At 39.0% G+C, this 26,664-nt stretch overlaps 1 pseudogene; it reads left to right on the top strand.

Moving 5' to 3' along the window:
• Window positions 1-20,852: 20,852 nt before the first annotated feature.
• LOC125122150 (developmental pluripotency-associated 5 protein-like) lies at window positions 20,853-21,205 on the top strand (annotated as a pseudogene).
• The last annotated feature ends 5,459 nt before the right edge of the window (window positions 21,206-26,664 follow it).

The following is a 26,664-nucleotide window of genomic DNA, read 5'->3' as shown; positions in this document are numbered from 1 at the left end:
TGGTTCCCTGGTGATTAGCATAAGAAAGTAAGGGATTAATGAAGGAATTCAATAAGGTAAAAGTATGTGTGGGACTTATTATATTGCCAAGTCTTAAAGTATGTTCAAACAAGCTCAATGAGGCTGAAATAAATAAAACAAGAACACAGCTGAGGGAGGTAGAAATTCATAGTGACTTCCAAGTTTCATAACTTTCCCTTGTACTGTCTGTCTTTTTGAAGTAAGAGTAGGTAGGGCAATTAATGAAAGGACTCGTGGTGTAAGGGAAACAGGAGGAAGTTAAAGTGTTTTTGGAGGGCAGACAGATGTGTAACTAAAGGACTGACCAACAAGCAGAGAAGGAAAAAGGAAGGGCCATTTGACTGGACACCAAGGGGAAGTTCACAATTCCAGGCCAAGGAGGGCCTGGGGCAAGTGAGTCTTCAGTTCGAAAGAAACTGTGTGAATCCTCAGCTTGAAAAGATATGATCAAGAAAAGGAAAGACAAAATGTCAAGAATTAAAAAGAGTCATAGAGAAAGGTTTAGGAAAAAAAGAGACAAGACAAAGCAAGATGCAAAGAAAATTTATGGAATGATATATTTTAAAAAATGTTTTGCTGGCAAATTAATTTTATTATATGATGGTTTATACTTTTAAAGTATTTTAGAACCGGGTAATAAATTGTTAGTAAAACCAAAATATTGAATCAAGATAAAGTAGTAATAAAACATAAATAAAAGCATAAGAAAGTGGCTTGGAGGATGGCTTGGCCCCTTGAGTCTAGCTCTTGAAGAAAGAAAGTCAAGTTTCCTGGAGGCAAAGAGGCCAAGGGCCTTTACGCTGGGCATGCTTGCCTTTCTCATAAATTTGAAGAGGCATTCACAAGTATTTTTAAAGCTGGTGATAGGATAACCATATAACTAAGCCTAGTGAAAACCACCATCTAGATTCATTAGCAAATGCCTCAATTATCATAACTTACAGAGCACTTACTCAAGTGCCAGGCACCACTCAACACTATTTTATTTAATCCCCACCAAAGACCCTAGGAGAAAGGGTCTGTGATTTTGCACATTTTACAGATGAGCCGAGGCACAGAGATGTAACGTCACTTGCCTGAAGTCACTGAGCCAGGCAGTAGCAGAGCCAAGATTGACTTCTCAGCACATGCGTTTAACTGTCAGATTATAGAGAAATTGCAAAATAGAGGCAAATTCTCAGCAAATCATTTTATGTTTTTCATTCAAAAGAAAATGCAAGAATCATATTTTTTCTCTTAACATTTTACTTTGTGCGGTTCTACGGCCCATCTTTGTTTGAAGAACTTCTGATATTCACTTGCGGTTTTAGAATCGTCTCTGGAAGAGAATATTTAGGGGTCCAAGGTGGAAAAATTAAAACAAAACAGTAACTTCAAATGTTGAACAATGTCACCCCAAATCTCAGTTTTTCAAGACAGCAAATTCTGAGAAACTTCGCAATAAAGTCCTAAACATGTAATTGTAGCTTGGTAACGCTATTAAATATGTAGACTGTGGTCTTTTTGACAATTGCATTAATCCTTTTACAAAGCCCTCAGAAGTTCCATCACAGAAGCATGGATGCTGTTTTGATCTATTTATTACTCTTAAGTGTTCAGAGAACTGTCCCTATTTTCTAATTAACACTTTTAAAGATAAAAAGCCATGTATTAAATCAATCTGAATGATGGTTGTTTGTGAATCCCACAAGATAAGGCAATTTGCATGTTCACTTTGTACTTACAAACTAAATCTGCACATCTCCAAAGCAGCCCCTTATAATGTAAACCTTTTGTGAGTATTTGTAACTTGAAAGAAAGTTTGGCCTACTACAGAAGCAGTGCCAATTATCTAAAGGGCTTCATTACCGAACACGATTAAGATACAAAGATACTAGGTTGTTATTTCATATTGTTTGCTGTGGAATTTGAGGAAACAACTTTTAAAACATCCAAGATTAGAGATTATTACCTTTTTATAGGGAACTAAAACAACTCGTTTCCCCCAACAGTTAACTGCTTTCAAACATAGCCAGTTGCCACACTTGGGGTAAAATTCCTTTGATATGAAAGAAATTGCTCACTGATGAAATGCACCTTTCAGCGACCTGTTTGAGTTTCAGCGGATGCTGTAGCCTACTCCGTGATGTGAATTTCAGCATTAGTGTTAAATCACAATGGTGATGTATGACTGGGTTTTCAGTTCTGATGAGTCAGCACTGCAAGATGTTTACCAATTAGACTTTCAAGAACAATGGCACTGCTCTCATTAAATAGCAGCCTCTGTTGCCGATACAGGCTATTATTTCTACATGGTCATGGTGTGGTGTGTTCACACCCGGGGTACTCATCAGAAGGGGTTTCTTTGCTTTTGCAGGATTTGTCTTCATCAAGCTTTACGTGCTCAATCAACTTTGAAATCATGTGTAAAAGCCCCGGTCTTCAAAATTCAAAAACGATCCTTTATCTTTTCTAAACATTTCAACCTGTGCTTTTCCTTTGCTAACTCAGAAACCAGAAAGATCGCGCTGGCTAGTGAAAATGGTATCAGATTTTCTAAAGAAAATAAAAGCCAATGCCTTATATCAGTCAACCTCTCCTGAACGGCTCTATAAAAGATAAGATGCCTATTGGGTCCACAGGTTCTGAAACGGTGAGAATGTGATGCTGACTTTTCCTGAGAAAAAGTGGTGGATTTTTTTTTCTTTATTCAACAAATAGTCAATGATCATAATGCACATCAGGTGTTGTTACCTTGGTATAGGCACTGCAAATAAAAATATAAACATGAAATCCTTGTCTTCATGAGACTTATTTCTAGAAAAGAGGACAAACATAGAACAAACTTAATAAACATATAAAATAATGCCAGCTCACAATTTCTATAGGTGCTAGATATGTCCAGTATAATTCAGATGCTTTCAACTTCAGCAAAAGTGAGGAAAACGAAGGCTTGCTTATCCCAAGAGCAATGTTGAGCTTATTTTTACAAGAAGGAGCTTCTTTTATAACATATCTTTAATACAGCAACTGCCCCTCAGGAGCACATGCACAGATTTCATATTTTAAGTTCAGTTATAAATTCTACCTCATCATCATAGCACTTTCCAGCACTTTATACTCTGAATCTGAATTGAAATGATCAGAGGGTGCACCATTGCTGACTATTCTCAGCAGGTTTAGGTGTGATCCAGCCCATAGAAGGAGCAACTAGACAATCTTTTTAAGGCCTCATCTATCATTATTGTTAGATGCTTAACAAAATGATACTTTTCTTTCTTTATGTCATTATTTTAAGGAGATTAAATACAGACAAATAAAAAATATTAGCAACTCAAATCCTGAAGCAATGGATCTAAGCGTTTGGATTTTGTTCCCCCTCAAAAACACACGGCAAATTATATTAACACAGGGGACACCGTTTCCTGGACATTTAAGGATGTATGTGATTCCCAGGACATTAGTTATACCTCCACCTTCTTCTCATTCAAACGAGAATGCAGATGGGAATATCAGTGAGTGAGAATGAAATTCTTATAGGAATAACTTTGAATCCTCCACTCTAATTTATTTTTAAGTAAATCAGTTGAAAGCTATTATTAATCACAAATTGCTTGTGAACCACCTCCCAAAGAATCACAAGTGTGTGTGCCACAATAGTACATTTAAACTATATTCTGTTTTCAAGTTTAGACCTAGATAGACTAAGTTCTTCTAAGGTTAGATAATCCTATGTGATCCGAATCTTTAGAAATTTATTATGTAGCTAAATACCAATAATCAGAGCCAACCAGTGCCATAATTTAAACACTTATTTTGCTTATTACTCTTTTTTTCCTACTTGGCTTCCTTTCTGTCTTTTATGTGAAAGACTTGATGGTAGAGGAAGGTGGGATAGCTGGTTAGCTCTCCCTAAAGCAGGTACTTTCCTTTCCCAGAGTTGCTGTGCCTTTCAGACCTCCTCTGACAAGGTGTTGATATGTGGAAGTAGTTACCCCAGGTCTACTATGCCTGCAGCCAGGCTGTGAGCAGTCACTTCCATGGAAATCGTAGCAGTCCCTGCCAGCAATTCTGGTTCACAGATGTCTCAGGAGGCAGCCCCACCCTTCCTTGGTTGCAGCAGTGGGGTTTGCAAATGATCAGCGCACCAGAGTTGTAACCAACCTTAAGGTGGATTTCCAAAAGGTAGGAAACTTGTTGGTTTCGGAAAAATATTTCTTTAATATTTTATACACTCAAAAAATTTTATGAAGAATTCCTTTCATGATGATTCAGGTGGGGCCATTTTGTTCTTTCTGTGAATGAATCCTTTGCTTATTTTGGGGTAAATGTGGTTTTTACATACCCTAAGTTTAACTATAAATCCTTCTGCAAATGCAAACTGAAAGCACACTTTCCTTCTCATTAAATTCCATCTTACCAAAAGAAAGATCTAAGTATAACTGTAACAGGATCTAAGTAGAGCTGTAAACCAGAAGTACAGGACTGCCTTGTAAACAGTACAACATGAGAGCACGCGGGAAGATCTGTCTATTCTGACTCAATAAGCGATTGCTGTGTGAAGTCAAATCTACACATTAGGTTAGTTGCTCAGACCCAAATGGCATGCCTTTGTAGCCTTGTAGGAGCCTTTTAATTATTGTGAGACAGGAAACACGTTCGATAGAAAATGAAATCATTAGCTATGATTTCTCTGGAATAACACGTCTCCTCTTTGATAGGCAGCATTGTTTGTTGGAGCTTTGTTTTTTCCACATTTTAATGAATAAATGAAAGTTTTCTAGAATTGGACGTCCTTGGGCCTTAAGAAAAGCCTTGGCTTAAAGGCTGATTTTCAAAAGGTAACAAGGGGAAGGGAAGTACAACAGAAGAAAAAAAGAGAAGTAAAAGAAAAGAAGGAGAAACAGAGACATAGAATGGAGGGAAACAAAAACTGAAGCAAGCAAGAAGGAGCAGAGGGAGGCAGGAGGGAGAGAGAGTAAAGAGAAAGAATAAAATACAGAAGGCAGAGATACTGACAGTACAGATATTCAAAGACAATGAACTTTCGGAGTGAATCAGCAAATTGTTAGAAAGTCCAGGTATTTGTGTAATTGTGATACATTGGAAAAATTCATACTGTAAAATGAGCTTCAAATTCTTACCATCTCTTGCACAATACAGAAACACACTGTTAGTCTGTTGGGCTATCATCAGAGAGATGCCAAAATGAGGGCACAGGATGAAAGTCTTGTGAGAGTCTTTTACCTTGTGTGCTTATCGGACTGAACCATGGAATCTGTGCATTTTTATATTATCTGCTATTAATGGGGTACATGGGTTGCATGTTTTGATCGAATAGTTTTAAAAACATGACCCTACTTCCATGAGAAAATTATTTTTGAAACATGAGAAAGATTCAGTGTTCATTTTTTTTCCTGGGGACATAGTTTCAAGGTTAAATGTTCAAATCCAGTTCATGATCCTAGGGATTAGAAGTCAGCAAAAGGCTGAGATAATGCAAAATGAGAAAGAGAGGACCCACTTTCATGAAGGCTAGGAGACAGGTCTAGGATGGACAGCCTGGGAAGCTAAAGAAGAAGACATAAAACTTAAGAAGGTATTGAATACCCTTTACCATGCAGATATAAAACAGCAGACCTAACAGCCATGTTTCAGATTAACTATATTATAGGAGCATTTGCTTCATGAAATTACTACTTACAAAAGGACATGCCATATCTGAATGTCTGTAAGAGAAAATCACCCTATTAATTACAAACTTACTTTGGACTGAAAATCTTTGGTTCCACTGTAAATGTTGTTGCTAATGGAGAAAACATTAGAGAAAACTTTTCCATCTCTGTATTAGTTTATACTCACCACATGTTTAGAAATTAAGATTTCTAAGATCTTTGCCGAACACACATACATATTTCTCTTTCTAAAAGTATAAATTATTTATTCTTTTAGTTCTCCATTCATCAATCTCAAAATGGAGAAAATATAGAAAATGTATGTATTATGGATTTGCTTGTCTGCACTCTATTATGAAGCAATCCTTGCCCACATTTAAAGATGTGCTTAAAGAGAATTTAAATACAAACAGACTCATATGCACGTGCATACAAAGAGGAAGAAAGGAAAAAGGAGGAAATGTTATGAGATTTTCTTTCTAATTTTTTTTCTCCAAATCACTCCTTCTTACATGTATAGTACTCAGAGTATTCTTTCTTAAACAGCTATTTGTTCTTTCTTGTCAGTGTGATACACTAAAAGCAAATGATGCTGCCTTTATAATATTTGTAAATTTGGTCTTGGTATTTATCCCTGCATAAGCACAAAGTCACTACAGAGGCAATATGTTGGTTGCCCCCACTGTCCAAAAGTAGTTCAGTCCAAAGAGGGAAGCATAAATTTAGGATCAAGATGGATGCTGTGATATGAGGGGTAGCTGACCAGGTTTCAGGGATGGGAAGGAAGGTGAAGGGACACTCTACTTCTTTTAATCTGGTTTGTTGATATGTTTTTGCACAACTTATTCACATCTTTTTTTTTAACTTATTAACTTCTAAGATTCAAATGCATGTGTAAACCCTCTGAGGGCTGTCATGTCATTTACTCTTTTGTAGTACATGATTATTATGCATACATACAAGTTTTGCCAAGAATCCCCCATTACTCCTTCTTTATTAACTAACAACAAACTGGGAGGGTTAGTTCTGCATTGTCACTTCAGTTTCCTCATGAGGAATTGGGCTTGTTGCTTTTTGGTTTGTGAGCACCCCGGTCAATATCACTCAAGTCCTGTTAAACAAAAGGACCTGATCTGTCTTTGCTGGTTTATTCTGGGTACCGTGTTGATCGGCAGAACTCAGACTACAGGCATTGTTTTCCTGTGTCACTTGCTCTATGTGGCAGAATAAGGCAACTAAATATGTCAGTCTCCTGGTTCTAGCTTTTTGCCAAATCTGCTCTGAGATTTAATCAAAAATCTTCACCAATTTACAAACTGGCAAGTGCCCTCGCTAAGAAAACTCTTACTCTCTCTTTTACTCTCATTCTCTTTTCAACCTATACACAAATCACAGCTGGTGAATGGACATAAGAAGTACTTTACTTTTGCCTGTCAAAGATTTCCAGTTCCTGTTTGCTTCTGTGAAGGACACCCCAAGAACTTCCCCAAGGAGTGTTGTAAAAGTCTGGCTACAATCAGCGTTGAGTCTTAATCCTGAAGATGAGGGTCAGCTCTCCAGAACAGGTGCTGGGACCAAAGACCGAAACCAGCTATAACTCTAGCAGTTTTTTCATGAGGTGAGAATTTTAGGCAGGATGGATTGGATGAAAACATTGAAATGCACTGAATTGACAAATGTCAAAGAAGCGGGGAAAATAGCTGAATGGTTTACTCATTGATCTGTCATCAATGGAGCTGGAGCTCAGATGGCAATGTTATCATTTTTAGCGCAGCCCTCTTCGTCCTCTGCTCAGATGCACCAAATGAGGCGCCCATTTGCTGACTAGAAATTTACAGTTGAGGTCGACTGATGATGCAGTGCAAAGAAGCCTGTTCTGTTCCTCTGCTCACTCATAAGCCATGCCAACCTTCACCTTTAAATAGCTCCATATTTAATTATGTGATATTTAGAAATAAAGTTCAGTCACAGTTCACTAATAACTTGTTCCTACCTAAGAAAGAAAGAAAAAAAAAAAAGATTTAGCAATCAGTAACTCTCAAAGGAAAAAAAAAAATAAGACAACTCAGTACAAGGTTGCAATGTAAAATAAAGCCTTTATTTCAGGGAAAATCATAATAAATTAAACTCATTATTAAAAAATACACTAAAAATTTTTAACACTATTTTTGGCACTATTTTTCTATTTTACCACAAAACCTTAGGAAGAAAAGGATTAGCTTAAGCAAACGGAAAAAAACAAACAAACAAACACTGAACCTTGAAGAAGGTACAGTAGCTACTTTCTTGAAAATAAAACAATCTTTTCATTCCTGCCATTTGTCTGAATTCTTCCTCCGGGCAAGCTGGACAGCTGCACTAGTGGTTTTTTAGTCATGGGTTGTAAGCCCCACCTGGCTAGATTTGTTTAGCAGACAGCTGGCAGAATTAAATAAAAAGAATGGGACACAAAAAGCTTCCCCCCAAAAAGCTGAGAGAATACTTTTTGGATGTTTTAACCTTTTGGAGGTTTATACTTTTCTATTTTTTTTCTTGCTATAGTCACATAGTACTTACTATATGTGAATATATGTCATAGATACTTTCTCTCACTTATAACACCACAGCTGAGGTAAAAAAATGCAGCATAAATGCAAACCTCAAGTAAGCATATCTTGGGCCACTATTTTTAAGTTAGAAACACTGATTTGCAGTTTATAGGTCCCCAAGAATGACATCAGTTTCAAATTAGCATTTTTTTATTTCTACATTTTCTTTGTTATTTTTTAAAGCCAATAAAATAGATTTTCTTCCTCTGGAATGTTCTTTCTCGCTTAAAGATAAGAAGGAGACTAAATTGTGGGAATGGCATCTTTCTGCATCTGTTTCTCTCACAAACCTATCAAATATCTAATTTTTGGCATGACTGCTGGCTCCGACAGGAGGATGACATAAACCAGCTTTGTGGTTACATGTTTCACTTTTAATCTCATGGAAATAAAAATCAGCACTGAAATGTCCCTTTACATGTGACAATTTGGGACTCTTTTCCAAAAGCCCAAGCAGAAGGGCGTTAACCTGGTAAGCTTAACACAGAGCATATGCAGAAGTATCAGGCATTTTTATGCTAAAAGGCACAAGGCAAACCTGCCTCTAGTAGAGCTTTGTTCCCATCAGAGACAGGAACTACAAAAATCGAAAGACTTAGTGGCAGCAAGTTACTGAAAAATGACCAAAACGCCTATCGGAATCGGGAAATGAAGTATAGTACTTGATAGCCGCACATCTTTCTCTGTGTTTTGTCTCTTTCCATAAATGAGACAGGACTAGTGGAATATTTCAACCATCATGGGTTTGCTACTTAGCACCAGGAGAATCCAGCTTTTCACTAAACACAGTAAATATAGTATGGAAGGCTCAAAAAAAAAAAAACAACAACAACAAAAAAAAAACAAAATGGTTTGGACATGATCCTGATTGGAGAAACTCCATGAAAATAGATTCCAACTGCTTATAAATGAGCAAGGGTGGGTGTGTGTGGGTGTGTGTGTGCTGGTTTTAAAGCCAGCATCACAGAGAAACATTAATGCCGATAGCCCAGCTTGCACCTATGGGATGACAATGATCTGCTAATATACCAAATGTAAAAGCACTCTGAAGTTCAAATCTATTTATATAGCCCATGAGAATGTCTTGAATATTAAGGACCAGGCCAGGAAACAAACTCTCTAATTCATGACCTAATACTTGTTTTCCAGAGCAAAAGCCTGACTTGGCCCCTCTCCACTCAGCCTATACATCTCTCCATGCAACGTAGACTTTATGGAGCCAGGCATGATCTGTTCATTGCAGAAGCCTGATTCTGCCTAAGCACTGATATCAATAGCATACATTTCAAATACAAGGGAGGTCCGGGCAGGCTTAATCTCCCAGGCACAAGTAAACTGAGCATGCTCTCGAGGGAGGCTGTTGGCATAGAGCAAAAGACAGTGTTACTGTATATGCTTTCAGAGGGCTAGCAAAATGGGTCCCCATCAAAGACTAGGAAAACAGGCCTGGTGAGAAGGGAGGGGTGAGGTCATTCTAGGCTTCTGTCTGACCCTTAAAGACAATCCAATCTTGGCTGTCATCTGACAGTGTTCTATTTAGTTTGATAGATACAATTACATCTATCTAGCCAGATAATTATAGTACTGTGCATCTTCATGTATCAGTGGCTTAGCAGAATTAAAAGCTATAAAATCCTTTTGTGTGTGCTAGGGGGCTTTCCTTTTCTTCCCTAAGACAGATTTCCTCTCGCCCTCTCCCCCTGCTCAAGAAAAAGAAAAGGGAAAGAATTCCCCATAAATTATAGATTCCGCTTCTGAATTATTTTGTAAACGTTTCATACGAATCTATCTAGTCTGTCCCGGATCAACTGGCATCTCGGCCAACTTCTTTACTAAAGAAAATTGAATCTTGTTTACTCCTTTCAGTAAGGAGAATCATGATGAATTTTAATAGGATAACCCCCTACTGTTAGAAAAATCTCCCTCCTTTGGCTATGGGAGCTTTGAAATTTGTAAATCAGAAATAAGCTTGCGTGGTTTTTTTTTTTTAAATGTGTTTTCAGACAAAAATAAAAGAGCTGTACAAGTTTCAAGCTCAACCTTAATAATTGCTCAACAGCCATATTTTTTCCTGTTTTCATCACCCCAATGAGCAATACATTATTCTGATACTTTGTTAAAAGATCCTTTAACTGCAAATTGACCTTCAATTTTTAACAGAATCACCCACCATCAAGCAATATTTCATTTCTGGATGAAAACTAATACTGCCCCTTACTATTTTAGTACAAACAAGCTTTTAATTGGGGATGATGTAGATTGCTTAGTAAAATGAATATATCTGGAAGAAAATAAAACAAGTCATTCTCTAATTTTTTTTTCTATTTATTGAAATCTATGAGAAAACGAGTTTATAATTTTGGATAGGGGCAAACATATTGCTATGGAATACCATAGTATAGATCCCAAAGATATTATTCAAGGTACCACCATAGCTCAGATTTAGTAACAGAAAATATATGTGTATTTTCTGGGTCAAAAGATACTGCTTAGTCTTGGGAAGATCATTTTTTTTTAATTTCTAGAGTTAAATTTATAACAACAGAAGATTATTAATTTCTTCCAACACCTAGAGTTTCAAGCCACTAATTTCACTAACCCATTAAATGTAAGTTTTCTATGCTTACAGAACCAAAGAAATTTGCAGGTTCTGTATATTTACCCAGGGATCACTTTGCTGGTGGTGAAATGTCACCAGCTTCTTTGTGGACTAGAGGGATCACTGATCACTGAATGCCAGGAACACTAGGCTACGATGTGTAGAGGGGGAAATGAAGGCTAGCTCATCCAGAGAAAACTACAGAGGGATTTTAGATCAACAGAATGCAATTATCCATGTTGGCATCAGTCCAGGACACCAAAAGCGAACCCTTAAAGGTGGGTAAATTAAAAAGCATTCCTCCTCAGTGGCAGGACAAGCAACCACATCCCTGACAAGACTTGTGCTTGTTCTACTTGCTTATATTCATTTTGCAAATCCTGCTGGCCAAGTGCTGGCCACTGTCATAGGAAATGGATTGTGTAGATCATTTGATCAGAACTAGGGGCATCTGCTCTACTAAGAGGCACCCTACACTCTTCAGATATCTAAAAAAGTGAAAGAAGATATTTTTAGAATCCGTTTCAAGATACAGTGCATTTGTTGACCAGATATTCAGGAAGGTTCAGTTTCCCAGCCCTTCTTGCATCTACATAATACCATATGACTCTGTTCTAGCCAATGGAATATGGGCAGAATTATATACTCCACTTCTAGCCAGGCCATAAAACAGTCTCTCTCTCTCCCTCTCTTTCTCTCCCCCCACCCCTGCCGGAAAACATACACACACACACACACACATCTGGAAGTGAATTACTCAGTGATGGTAGATTAAAGGAGTTCAAATCCCCAAGTTCCCAGGTTTCCACTTGGAGAACAGATTCCCAGCCACATCAAGCTACATCAGACTATGCCACAAACAAGAGAAAAAGTTTTATTGTGTTAAGATTTGGGAGTTTTTGTTACAGCAACTAGAGATATCTTGACTAATATCCATGATAGAAATGGAATTCCTTTTAATTCCAAAATTGAGAAAGTGGAAAAATCACTCCTTAAAGCAAGAATGTGCTAAGATGTATATTCAGCATTCATTGCTTGTGGGTTGTAAACTTCATACTACTGTTTTGAGGGGGAAAGTAGGCAAAATCTATTAAGTTGTATAAACCATACATAATTCTTAGCATTTGGCCTAGTAATTCCACTACTAAAATCAATTCTTGAGGAAAAACCAAAACCAGAAGCCAAGATTTTTGTTCCTCAGAACATTGGTTGTGATAATAAAAATATGATATAATATTAATGTCAACAATAAAAGGATTGTTAATATACTTTGGTTATACCTCTCTTAGGAAATATTAAGCAATCAATAATCGTACATCTAGGGAGTTCCCTTCGTGGCTCGGCGGTTAACAAACCTGACTATGATCCATGAGGATGCAGGTTCGATCCCTGGCCTCACTCAGTGGGTTAAGGATCCGGTATTGCTATGAGCTGTGGTGTGGGTTGTAGATGTGTCTCTGATGTCATAGGCCAGCAGAATTAGCTCCGATTCGACCCCTAGCCTGGGAATTTCCATATGCCTATGGTGTGGCCCTAAAAAACAGGAAAAAAAAATGTATATCTAGCGAATATTTTCATCAATGATTTATTCAATAAGCTAATATATATTGAGATTATATCCTGGGACTTATTGTAGATGCGGAGGATATAACAATGAACAACACACAAAAAAGGTTCCTACTCTTAAGATGTATCTATTTTTGATGAGACAAACAGCCCACAATCAATCAATCAGTCAATCAAAAAATAAGATAATTGATTTTAGCAACAAATTCGGAAAATATTCCACTGAGAGCTTTTAAGTTAATCTAACATGCAGGAACTACACATACGCCACACACCCAGTAATTCCAACCACACACACACAGACTTAGAAAGAGTAGTTGAGAGAAAAATAGTAAAATTCTAACTATGCATATGCGATTTTTCTAATCATAAGCACTCAAAGTCCAAAAAACATAACTTCATTGCATTGCTGATTGTGAATTTGAAATATTAAGCGTACAGCACTGGTGTGAAGGTATCGATTTACACAGAGTATAAATATAATTGGGCAGCCAACCAGCAGCCACTTCTCTAAACAATTTGATTGTTACAAGTCAAGTAACAAAGTGATTAAAATTATTTAAAGGAAAACATGATTTCTTTTTTAAAAATTCTTGAAGAGAAAAAGAAAGGTGATGGGTTTGGATATAAACCTGCTGCCAGTGCTGAAGATGGAAATGGATATGATGGAGCAAAAAATGGAACAGTAATGGAGTGATGGTGCTCCTGGAAGTTGGGGGGATGATAAATGTGTTCATCCTTTCCCTACCCAGGAAGTGATACAAAGCACCTCTGGAAACTTTCAGCTTGCACACTGGAGAAAGCAAAAACTACTCATCAAGCAAAAAATTGAAGAAAAATTAAAGTACTCTGAATTGGACTCTTTAAGTCTCCATTAGAATGTCTATTTTTCAGGGGCAACTTAGAGGCCACGGTGGGATGTGTTCCTATGTCAGTTTTTCAATGGCTCAGTATGTCTACTCACAAGAGTTGAGTTTCTACTGTAGCTATACTGTCAACAGTGCTGATTCCTGAGCTGGGAAATTTAGAATTATTTTTGTTTCAGTCTTCATTTCTGGTTTCTTAAAAATGTTTGAAGGAGAGTATGGCTTGCTTTGAAAATTAAATAAAAATAAACATGCACATACATAGATACATCCACACAAAAGTTTATGGCTGTCTCTTTGCTCATTGCAATTGTAAATGAGAACATTTTAGCTGTGTCTGAGATTCCCACTTCCTCTGGAGACACCACAGCGCGTGCTCAGGCAGAAGCACCATCAACAGTTTCAAACTGTTAGCCATAGTGATCACAATAGGCCATCACCTGGCAGGGGAGCTTAGGTAATGTCTTTAGGCGCTATGCAATGGCTCTTAAATACGGATCAATCACAAAGATGCCAGAGGCTCTGAAATGGTGGACCCTTCCCTACTTCCAACAAAATCTATTCACGTTCATCCTTTTGGCATTTATTAGAGCCCCACACCTTCAAGTGAAGTAAATGGAGCAGATACCCTTTCAGAAGCAGCATATTTCTATGGAGATCAAAAGGAGAGCTTGTTCTTAGCTAGTCTTAATGAAAAATTTTCGGGCCTTGTCTGCACAGGCAGAAGGGTCTGCAGTCCTGGACAAATCCCACCAGAACTAACTTTCCTGGCAACAGTGAAGAGCTCTGAATCAGAGGGTTGGAAGGAATCTAAGTAAGACATCTAGTCCATCACCCTGCCTCCAGGCAATTTTCCAGGCAGATGGGTATTTATCCTGTTCTTAAAGCTCTCCACTGATCTGAAGAAAAAAGACAAGGGTATTTATATCCATGATGTTTTCTTACCAAATGTGTAATATTTGCCACCTACACCATCTGCAGCAGTTCAGAATGTAGTAAGATTGAAAGTGAAACTCATTGATCTCAGGAAAGATAATGAAATAAAAATATTTTGCTTTATATAATTTCCCTCAAAGCTTTTGATGGAGCATTTATAAAATGGCATCCATAGTTTAGGGAAAAGAATGACAGCCTCGCTTCACAATTGACAAGCACTGTAATTTTCAGAATGCAGGTAGGAAAAACTCAGTTGTTTCTCTTAGTGTGGTTCTGTACAAGGTAAGACCAAGGTCATAGGTTTACTCTCTGGGTAGGTTAGCTGTGTTTTGTTCCAAGGCTTTAACCACAGCTCTCAAGTAGACATCCTTCACCACAAATACTTTAAGAGAATATGAATGAATTATCAAAATTTATGTTTTATGAGGGTGAAGAGTTATCCCTCCAGTTATGAGCACCATCAATTTTCTACCTGAAACAAACCTGTTTGTTTAGTGTTTGGATACAGAAATGAAATGTGAAGATCTGCTGCCCAGATGATGTAAAGAACTGCCCAAACTTCAATCCCTTTAATCTGATGTTCCATGAATCTACCATGATAGCAACCTCTAGTGATTTCACTGCCATCCCCAGGTATGTTCCTCTGACATCCTTTTTCTAGAACTTGCCTCAGCATAACAATCCAAATATTGGGATATTTATCCTTGACATTTGCTGGTGGGGAGTGATGCCACCTCCACCCATATGGCCTCAGCGAGCAGATCATAGTCAGGCCAATGAACATGAGATAGATCTGTAAGAAGCCCCACTCTCTGGAGGAGCCTGCAGGCAAACCACAGATAACCCCACCTCTAGCATCCAGCCCTTTGTTCCAAGTGTCATAGAAGTGTCTCCATCCTTAAATTTTCTCTTGGATCATTTCCAGTGGTGTTGGAGGCAGTGAAGGATGTTTTTTTAAGGAATCTCTGTGTCAGAAGCTATTTTTTTGCTGGAAGAAAGTCTGGCATTCAGAGCTTACCCATGAATGAATTCAGACCAAGTCTTATGGAAGCAACCAGGATTTTAGACAGGAGTCACTCAAAAGAGTGAGTTTTATAGGATTTATTCTCCCAAATACAGAAAAGTGGGAGCTCCCTGGCAGGGAGGTGGGGGTGGGGGGGTTGTGTGGATGAAGTGAGCCGAGACAGGAGAGTCAGGGCCAGGCATTCTATGCTGCCTACGGAGACAGTAAACCTAAGACCAATCCAAGCCTGCATGAATATCTGACATATCTGATCAAAATGTGAGACAAGGTAGCACATTTCCTGGGGGAAAGTCATTCTCAGCATCTAGGAGGGCCTGAGTTGTTACTGAAAGAGGTCAGTGGACAAAATAGTAGAAGTAGTCTGGCCCCACTCCCCTGGCAGGATCTGGGGAAAGGGGAAAGTCAGGGTCCAGCTGACTCGGGGGAGATAAGTTGGTCTGTATTCCCAGAGGGGAACCACGAAGAGAACCGGGACCAAGGAGCCAGCCCACATCACAGCTAGAGTACGAAACAAGGCACACTGAAAGGGTGCTAGGTGGAGAGGCAAAGGCCTGCCTGATTCCTACAGCTGACGGAGAACATCTACTGAATCGTTACCATGTGTGTACTGTGCTTGTCAATGGTACAAACATACCTCGTTGGTTCTTACGAGGACTCTCAGAGGCAGCCACTGCTTTCCAAAATGCTCCATTGATAGAGTTCGGATAAATATGTAGCTTGGAAGATGTTCCAGGCTCTCACCACTCACTCAGCCCTCATCACACCCTTAGAGAATCACCATGCACATTCAAAGCACTGAGACATCCTGTGTTAAAAGAAACTATTTTCATTGGTTTATTAACCCAGAATTTCCAATGAAATCCCTTCCCCAGCAAATATGCCTACGTTTTTGATCCTTCAGAAACATTTACAGTCATCTTTCTCACCTAATGTCAAAAAGGACTCAAAATTTCTGAGAAATGCATGTGCTTTGTAACACAAAGCATTCAGCAAATGTAAAAGAGTATTCTTTTGGTCAATTTGTGCTGGTGGAAATGAGCAAAATGAGTGATAAAGCGTTCATGACCTAGTAGTGCTTAAGTCTGGATTAGTGAGGAATCTACCAAGACAATAGCCTTGTGTGGCTGAAAGTCTAAATTTTTAGCATGATATAGATCACATATGGGGAATATATTGGGCTTTGTAAAAAATTACAAAGTGAATAAAAGAATGTCAGAAAGTAGAAACAATGTCATATATTCCATCACTGTAGGACAAAGTTTCCTTTGTGGGGGACCATAAACTCCTCCCCTACTCTGCCTGAATAGCAGCATGATTTTGCCAGGATGAGCCTCCCATTGTGATTATGAACTCACCGAGTATTTGCTTTAGAAATTGTCTTTTCTGCCAGTTCCTTCCAAGCAGAGCATATTCTTCTTATAGGGATTTTCTTCTTGTAGATTTTCCACTACCCCTTCATCCCCAAGTCAGTAACCAGCCCCAGTGCCACTGCCTCTAAGGAGGACCTGGGTCTTGGGCAGTTGGACTTACAGACTGGTTAGGAGAGGAGGGAAGATGATCTCATCAGAAATTCTGGATTAAAGAACAAAACAGACAAAAACTATTTTAATAAGGGACTTCTCATTGGCATTCCCATTGTGGCTCAGCAGTAATGAACCCGCCTAGCATCCACGAGGATATGGGTTCAATCCCTGGCTCCACTCAATGGGTTAAGGATTCAGCATTGCCGTGAGCTATGGAGTAGGTGGCAGATGTGGCTCGAGCCCTGAGTTGCTGTGGCTGTGGTGTAAGCCGGCAGCTGCACCTCCAATTCAACCCATAGCCTGGGAACTTCCATATGCCAAGAGGCCGACCCTAAAAAGCAAAAGAAAAAAATTAAATTAAATTTTTAAAAAATAAGGGGCTTCTTAGGGCCTTTGGGAGCAGGCATACTATATAGCATTTTCCAAGCTGTGAAATTTCTCACAAAATTCTGCCCATGGAGAATTTAGGGAGAAAGACTCCAGAAGTTTACCTAACTTTCTTTAATGTATTCCACCAGCGCTGCCTCCGAGGGTGATTATAGAGCATGAATGAGACAATGAGCATGATATTCCCTAGCAGAGCTTCAAAGAAATGATCTTCTTTACTAACCTGCAAGTACCACAGAGACATGATCCCTATTTTGTGAGTGGGGAAAATGAAGTTCACAGAAGTTGAGTGACTGTCTTCAGTCCAACAGCCAAGCCTGTGTCTTTAGTCTCCAAATCCCAAAAAACCTTTCCCCTGGGCCACTGCTTCTGGCCGCCAGGCAGCTCTCTCACCCCATCACTACCTCATTCCCTACATCAATGTCCCATCTACCCAGAAATTGACCTTGCTCAAAGCATTCTATGTAAACCAAGTGGAGCCTCACATTTGTGAATTCAATTCTCTTGAGGGTTGTGATCAGAAAACATGTGCTATCCAATTTTTCCCACACATGCCCCTTCTTAGCTGGCCTATCACTGGGGGCCAGAGCAGTGTGGTCTGTTTGAGGCCAATAATCATATCACCATTGTAATGAGTGGCAAATCCTATGTAATTTACACATTAAAAGGAGGCTGAGATGCATGGAAAAACCCAGCCCCCATTTGTCTAATGAAATTAAAGCTCTTAGCCAAATACTGGTGCTGAAAAGAGATGTTTGGGAAGGGCTCTCCCGGGCTCTCTCTCGCCCTGCCTCTGAAGAAGAGGGTGAGTGTTCTTTATTCATGATCCCGCCTCTACCTAAATCACTCCCACAATGGGACCTCTAAACCAAGGGGCCCTGTCTGGGAGCATGATTTACGCAGAGCTGAGGCCAGGCGGGGCTGACAAAGGCATTATGACTAGTTATTTTCAATGACAATTGAAGGGAAAAAGAAAGCAGCAAAGATGTTCTGTGACTTGGCAGGCAAAGCATGAAAAAACTGTCCCAGCCTCCTCCCCCAGACGGCACAAAAGAAAGTTTGGAACCATACCTGATAAAGCAATTATTTTAAGCTATTTTTCTCATTTGGTGGTCACTGGACATTGTCATAAAATAAGTGTGAATGACACAGCCCTTGGAGCCACCACAGTGAGATTAAGCTCTGGAGTGAAAGATTGGTCCCATGACAAGGCAGTAAGAGATGGCTGGCTTCTCCCTTCGACGGCTGTCCAAATTCCCTCCGAGTTCCCCATGACTCTGAAACCCTCCCTTAAGTCTGGGAACCAGCCATGTTGACATGAAATAAAACAAAACAAGCCAAATATAACTGAGACTGGGTCTGAAAGTCAAGAATCTACCATCATAAAGCTAGTTAGTCTAGGAGATGCTCTTCTTTGGTCCATGAACAGTAGATACATGGAAATACAGTGCACTAATTGGGTCTGAGAATATGAGCAAAGGCATCAAGGCAATAATCTATGTAGAGGAACAGCCAGAGTATGTAAGAAAACAGCTAATATCCATTATCTACAGCTTAACTTCTCAAAGGCAAATGCATTTGAAAACGAAAGAAATGCTCACAGGACATGTTCACACCCACAACTCTGAACCAAGGAAAAAAAAAAAAAAGGTATTGAGAAGCATCATTCTCCATTTTATTTACCCATAAAACTTTCATATTCTGAAAATGATCTGTTTCCAGTCTCAGCTCCTAGCACTCTCCCCCACTCACTAATTTCTAGTCACATCGCTCTTTCTCTTCCTGGAGCACACCAAATACACTTCTGTTTTGAGACATTCTCTGCCTATAATATTCCTCCCCAAGATCATCATATAGCTAGCTCTTCTCAGCCAAGGAGATTTTTTGTGGGTTCTAAGCACATCAAATCAAATATATCAAAATATATTCACATTAAATGGAATTTGCTGAAAATGAGAACAGTTGAGTTGCAGTTGACTAGTTACAATAGACATTTTGAATGCATTTAAATAAATAATATTGATGTTAATTTTGCAGTATTCTTTTCATAAATTAACACCAATAGCATTCTCTAGGTTGAAAATACTTCCATGAGCCCTTAAAAAATCCTAGCCATGGCATGATGCTTATAGTAACAAATAAGAAGAAACAGTTCTGCTCTCACCATTCAGGTTAAAGCTAAATATCATCACAGGCTCAGAAGCGGTGTTTTCTAACTACCTTTTCTGAAATAGCCACCCACTCCATGTTCAGTGTCTACCATGCATTGCACTTTTTATAATCTGAAGTTATCCTCTGTTTAATGTTTACCATCTGTTTCCCACTCCTTGACTGTAAACTTAATGACATCAGAGACATAAATGGCTACTCACCCTATTCACTCTTCTAGTTCCTAGAACAGGGCCTGGCACATAGTAGGTATTCAAGAAATGTCTAATGAATGAATGAATGACTATGTGACTGAATGAATTACAGATCCTAGGTTAAATCTATAATTCTGACTTAAATTTGCATTTGTATAGGGCTCATAACTAAACTGTGGAGATTTCAACAGTATAATTCAAGATGTCACTTTAAAAAGTGGTATTGTAGGGTGGGAGGTGTGGCACTGGCCCAGGGTTAAGTTTTAACTACAAACAAAACAAACTCCCATCAAGAGAACTTTAAAATATCATTTAATACCTGGATGGAATTCTGCTTCTCATGAGGAGGAGAAAGCCAAGAGAGAGAACATGACCCAGCTCTCAGGGTAGGTGGGCAGAAAACACCGCCAGAACCTAAATTGGCAGAGACTATTAGAAGGAAGAAAAATTTCCCATTAAAATAGATGTTTAAAATCTTGGCTCTTAAAGTCTGTAGTTTCAGTAAGTGCACTAGCAAAACCTAAGCTTAGCAACAAAAACTTTTAAGTAAATATTGGACATTTTGGTGCAGGCTATGGATAGAGAATATGGAACTCACTCATGAAGCTCCAGACCAGAAAAGCATGTAACAGGATCATAGGCCCTTAGGAAGAAAAACAGAAGATAGATATCATTGTTCATGTTGGTGCTAATTTCCCATTACAGAGAGTGAGTTTTAATCATGTTCAATAAACCACTTCATTTTTATAAAATCTTTAGTTAAACAACATCTCCTGGTGTTGTGATAGACATATTCCAGGGTCAAACGAATCTGATGAAATTGTTTGAGTTATATAATTCTGGAATCCAAGAGTAGACAAAACCAGCCAGTATAGAATTCTGACCTAAATAGTTTGTGTGTTGTGTGATAGTAATCTTACTTGATTTTCTCAGTAACTTCATCATATAGATAACAAATATGTAATCCCTGTTTTGTGGTAAAGAAAAAGAGGCTCAGAGAGGTAAGATGTCTGTTTTGGTTAGAATAGGTTAGGTTATATTATAGTTAACAAGCAATTACAAAAGAACTAAATACAGTTTATTTCTCCATCATTCAAAATTATCCACAGTTTGGGTACCTGTCCATGGCAGCTTTTCTCTTTAGAATGGTTCTTGTTATTTTCCAAGTAGTTTCCATTTTCCTTTACCACCTCAACATGAGGCTGCCTTGTAGGCTGGGAAGGAGAGAACTGGAGAATTTCCTAAGAGTGTCTCATTGAAAGGAAAAAAACAAAAACAAAAACAAAGGCCTAGGTCTGAGCTAGATTGGTTTAGATGCACTTAAGATGGGGAGGCTGAGGGTTCAGAATGACATTGCACCTTGGGTGGGAGCTCCCAAAGACTTTAAAGTGGCTGAAGTGTTTCAGGTCTAGACGTGGCTGCTGGAAACCTTATTTGCCCAGAAGGCTCTCAAACCCCGCACATCGTCGAGCAGATGAGAAAAGTCATGCTTGGAGTAAAGGCTCTGGAATCTTCAGAACACACCAAAGTTAGGGTTTACGACCCTTACTTGTACAGGTTCCAGACTAAGTGGACATTCTAGTCCACGGCCGAGTGGCACCACCAGCAGCAGGAATGCGGGATGCTCCAACTTGAGGAAGCCATGAATTCACTAGAGCCAGGTCCTTGGATGAAGTGAAGCCAGTGTGAAACCACACATATTTGTGAGCAGGAGGTAGAGAGGAGGCTGTGGCCAGAGATGGAGTGGATCTGCCCTGGTTTAAATTCTGCTCCAGAAGGAACACACATAATTTCTACATATAATTCATTGGCCAGAAGTAGGCATACAATGCTAAATAAATGCAAGTTTGCTGGGAATTATGACTTTCTACGTTCCCAAGAAAGAGGAATTTAAATGGAATTTGCCTTGGTCTCTAGGTCTAAGATCAAAGAGTAAATAAAGTGAAAGAGCTAAGATTTGGCTCAGATTCGATACCAAGACCAGTACACTTCCCACGTGTCTACCTACCTAAGCTAGAAGGTAAGGATTATGTTTTTTATGTTTTTATTTCCAAGAGCTAACATATACCTGACATATAGATGCTCAAAATATTTCTTATAATAGAAGGAAGGAAGCAAGGAAGAAAGGGAAGGAGAAAAGAAGGGAAGGAGGGAGGGAGAAGATACAGAAGATGTTTATTGCTTCTTAATTTCATAAATGATTGATTCTTTGATGGATAGTAAAGGATATATATGATATAGTCATTAATTTCTATCCTTTCAATGTTTTTTGGCAGCATTAAAATGAAAAACTAGAAGTGTAGAGACCAGTATAGTTTCTCTCTACTGTTTATGTTCAAGTTTTTTGCCCTACATTGCAAATATCTTCATCCATGATAGAAAGTGTGGAGATGGGGAGATTAAAAAAAGAAAGAAAAGATTAAGAGAAGAAAAAAAGATGACATGATTCCCGTGAGGAGGAAAAAGGAATTTATTTGGAATGTTAAATGGTGTGTATAATATGCCTTGAGTTCTTTGGCAGAGAGGTGACATGTCAAGGAAATGCTACAGCAAAATTACTTAATAATAAGAGTACTGTATCTCTTCCTCTCTGTACAATTTACAGTACAATCAAAGGACTATGCTTTTACACAGCTCTTACAGGAAAAGTAAGACATGGGCCAGCAGAAATAAATTAAGTAGCTGCCATTTATTGTCATGTATAGCACCAGCTTATTGAGCTAATATTTTATTAGTATGCTATAGCTTGAATGATGATGGTCTTTTTATTGTTTTTGTGGTAACTCTTTATTTTAAGTATCTTATCATTATGAATTCATTTAGTATTGATTGCAATAGCACTGATCATAAAGAATTAATTCGACATTACCATGAATGTCATATGCACTTATATAAGAGTTCGGCTGTAATTCAAAATTAATTAATATGGTAAAGTATTATTGCTTTTGCAGTTTTGCATCTTTTTAAAATGTATCTAAGGTATTTTTTTTCCCATTAGGTAGAACCTAACAGAAAATCTACCTAAGGCATTTTTCTTTGGAAGGCAATTTCATTTAGTGATAAATGGGAAATCTGCATTAAAAAAAAAAAATCCTCATGTTTTAAAGCATTTGAGATTCCAGCCCCAGAATTCAGGTTTATGGAAAGACTAAAGATGTGAGTACTAGAAAAACAGTCATTCTGCTGGGTGTTTCTACTTGCTTGGTGTAGCTGGGTTGAATGGCATAATTGAGAATTTACCTCTCCTAAATATCTTTTCCCTCTCTCTCACTAAGGATGATTTGTCCCTGTCAGAGTGAAAGGCCCCCAGCAAAGGAACTCCATTTACTTATAATGATATGGAATTACCAGAAGGCACAATTCAGGACATGCTCCTAGCAAGTTGAGATTGTTGAACATAGGTATTAGTAGGAATCCAGCAAGGTTCAGGGTCTAAACCAAATGACACGTGTCTGGAATGCCTATCCATGGCCTTCAGTTAAAATCCACTCCACTGTCTTCTGCTGCTGCTCTTCTGAATACAATTATGGTGGCACGTGCAGTCCGATTGAGGTATCATGTGCAAGCGACTAACCTTACACATGGCATGAGTGGCATTCTGCTACTAAAAGACCCCAATGTCTTAAAGCAATCTCCTTTCTCTACCTCCTCAGCATTGAGGAAATCTTTGCAACTGGAGCAAGGAGCAAGGAGACTGCCCAACAGGCAGACCCACATGGAATGCCACTGTGATGGGCCCTAGAATCCCAGGACCGTGGAGGTTACTGAGAAGAGGCAGAGGAGTGCATAAAACTAAAACACAATCTTGAGGATACATTTTAGCTAAAGACAGTGCAAGATCAGCAAGAGGCTGGCCAGAGACCACATTGGGTGGCTTAGCCCAGGTAGAGTCAGCAGAGAGCAGCTGGGTGCTAGGAAACTGACGGAGCCCTGGCAACAGCTGAGGTCTCCTTGTTCTCTGTGGAAACAACAACTAAAAGTGAATTTAGAAAAGTAGAAGCTGGCAGCAAAAATTAACCTGGAGCCAGTATAGGCCTATGCCCCTAATGACTTAGCATCTAGGCAGGCAGGAAGGGCCCTGGTAAGAGCCTAGAGACAGGGCAACAGATACAGGGGGTGGTGGTGCGGTGGTGGAATCATCTGAAACTTCCAGTGGACCTGTTATGGCATTCTTCAAGGGGGGAAGCTGTTACAAAGTGAGCTGAGGATGCCAGATATAGAGAGACCAGTGCGGAGTGATCAGGGATTTCTGAGATATTACTATGAATTTTTTCTTAGGATTCCTAAATCTGCTTAATGAAAAGCACTTTGAGTGCTGTGAAAAATCGGTTTCCTCCTGTCAAATTATAGCACTTGTAGCTTTCAAAGAGACCCTTCGAGGAAACCCAGACTGAGAGGCAAAGCCACTTGCAAAGAGTCCTTCCTGCTGCCATCCCTCACTACACAAGCCCATCCTTTTTTCTAACTTCTGCTGTGCTTTCTCTTGGAAAAATCACAAAAATAGAGAAAAGCCACACCTTGCACTGGCCAAATCCTTTCTTACAGCCCTGCAGAAAGGTAATTATCACCCTGGTCTGAGGTAGTTAATACTAGCAGTTTTGTAGTTAGTATTAAGAGACAAAGATTGTTCTACTCCTTTTGTCTAATACCAACTAGGTATATCAACATCTCTTTTCTTTCTAATTTCTGATATTTTCTTTGTGTCAGTTAGCAACACATTTCAAATGAGATAACAGAGCTGCCAAACAAAAAGTTCTGAATTCCAGAATTTCCCTGTCCAATTAGATTAGTTACAGTTTTCAGGCAAAGGGAAGGCTGCAGCAAACTGAAGTAATTTTGTTCTTACTACCTTTGATTAGCTTGTTCTTGGATTATAGGTTTTTCAGGATGTCTTCAGTGGCAGGACAGTTCCACTGGCAGATAAACACAAAGTTCAGCACCTCAAAGTGCCTAAGACAACATAAGAATTCACCTTTAAAAATTAAAAAAAATACAGAGGATGCCAGGGAGGTAGGAGGGTGTTCTTTATTTGTGCTATGGGAAGCAATAATGGAGATTTACAGTTCTTCAATATAGCATAGGATTTCCCAGAATGCTGACTAACGGAACCACTTGGAGGTTTATTGATGTGGTGCTGTATTGAAAACACAGTTTTATTAATAAATAGCACCACGAGCGTCTAAGAGGCAAAACAAGGTAGCAAATGACACGACAGCCCGGAAAACAGGACGACTGTGCGAAAAAAGCATGTGGCTTGAGAAATGTGACCAGGAGATTAACTGCAGGGGACCACCTTAGAAACTTAAGCATTCAGGGAAAACGTTCCAGTGGAAACCATGCGAATGGGAGCGTTTTCCTTCTGTTTGCAGGTTTATTAGCCACAAACATCTCCTAGCATTTCCCTCCCTTAGGAAGACAATATCAGACTGCTGGCATCGATTTCTTAAAATTATCCTGGCAAAAGATAAACAAAGCTCAAGATATAGAAATATATTTTACACTGAAAAAAGGGGGAAAAAAACCACATGGAAACCAAATCCTCATATTTCTTGGCTCACAGTAGCAGGCTGACTAGTTACCCAAAATGAGCTTACTGCAAAATCACTCTGTTCTCACCACAGGCACAATTTACCAACTGGGTGCAGCAGACACCGGGTTGGCTCCTGACTTGTCTCTGCCAATTAAGCTGCACAACCTGTTACCATTTTGCCAATGGACTCTATTTACTTAGGTTCTGCATAACTTGCCAAGTGCACACTCTGTGGAATTCCCAGCAAAGAGAAAGGAACAATTGGGGGAAATTTTTGTTAACATCCTTTCTTTTAACTTTCCATAGCAGAGGGGAATGCATCAACGTGGAGCAGATGTGCTGAGACCAAATGCTCTCTTCCTCATGATTACAGTTGGTTATACCTGTGGCTAGGCAAGCTAATTCTGCAGCAAATGTGCAAGAGAGGGTAGTACTAACGTACAATGTGTGGTCCTGGAGGCTTCGTTCCCTTGTAATAGGGTGCTTTGTTTCACAAGACCTGGCACGTTGAGAAGAAAACTGAAGCAAAACAGCAGTTGGAATCCTGGGCTCTCTCTGCACGGCTTACAGAGTGCCCTAGTTCTCAGCAATGTTGACATAAATATCCCGGAATTTCTTATTTGGAGTTGGAAAGTAATGATTCTTTCCACTTAATGTGCTCAGCAACTCTGCACCCTATTGTTTTCCGCCATTTGAAGACGCCCGAGGATGTCATTATAACTACATGTATCAATATTAAACCTTTACCAACAGTTGACTAAATGAGCTGTTATTATCTTTGTTTCTGAAAATAGTGTACCTTTTCACTTCATTTATCAGTAACTAGGTGTAGTCGATTGCACTCTGGTATTGATCCCAATATCTATACCCGTCACAGACTACCTTTCCTCAAGGTCATCGTAAGGTCGGGTTATGATCAATATGAATTGACTGACTGCAAATAAATTTATGTAGCTGACATAATTGCAAGTAATACCTTTTTCAAATTAAGGTGGACCATTTTATGAAGCATATGTGTTTGAAACATTAATGGTAACACCATCCGACTCTGCATAATGAACCAGTCTCGCCGTAATTTACAAGTCCTCTTTGTATAACGGAAAGCTCCCCCAATAACCATTTCTAAATAACACCTGCAGAGTTTCAAGCTTCGAGTTTAGTGTGGATGCTAATTGTGTTTTCTAAGCAATGGTATTTCCTATGCAGCCCCTATGTGCATTTTGATTTCTCATTTTTGAATCCCATTTCTATCATTGCTGTTTCAAAGTTCGGTGAGGTATTTAGTCATCCTAATCAGAGAACCACGTTCGATATTGATAACATCAACTTTCTTAAGTAGAAACAGCATTTTCAAAATGCAGAATGGATTCCAGTGCCAGCTCCCTACCCTGGGCCCCTCACACTGTGGGGAGACACACTTGTGATCAGCCTGCTAGCCACTGGATGTCACTGACGCTTACATAAATGGAGCTTAAGGGGCATTTATCTGACTGTAAAAATCATGACTTCAGTAGAAAGCAGTTTAGCTAGAAACATTTCACTCAGGCAATTTCTAATTTCAGAAAAATAGGCTCATAAAGCTCACAAAGGCGATACCCAACTTCAAG

Source organism: Phacochoerus africanus, chromosome 3 (assembly GCF_016906955.1).
Source record: "Phacochoerus africanus isolate WHEZ1 chromosome 3, ROS_Pafr_v1, whole genome shotgun sequence".
In the NCBI taxonomy this organism is placed as follows: Eukaryota; Metazoa; Chordata; class Mammalia; order Artiodactyla; family Suidae; genus Phacochoerus; species Phacochoerus africanus.
Note: the sequence above shows the minus strand (reverse complement) of the source record. Positions and strands in the feature narration are given on the sequence as shown.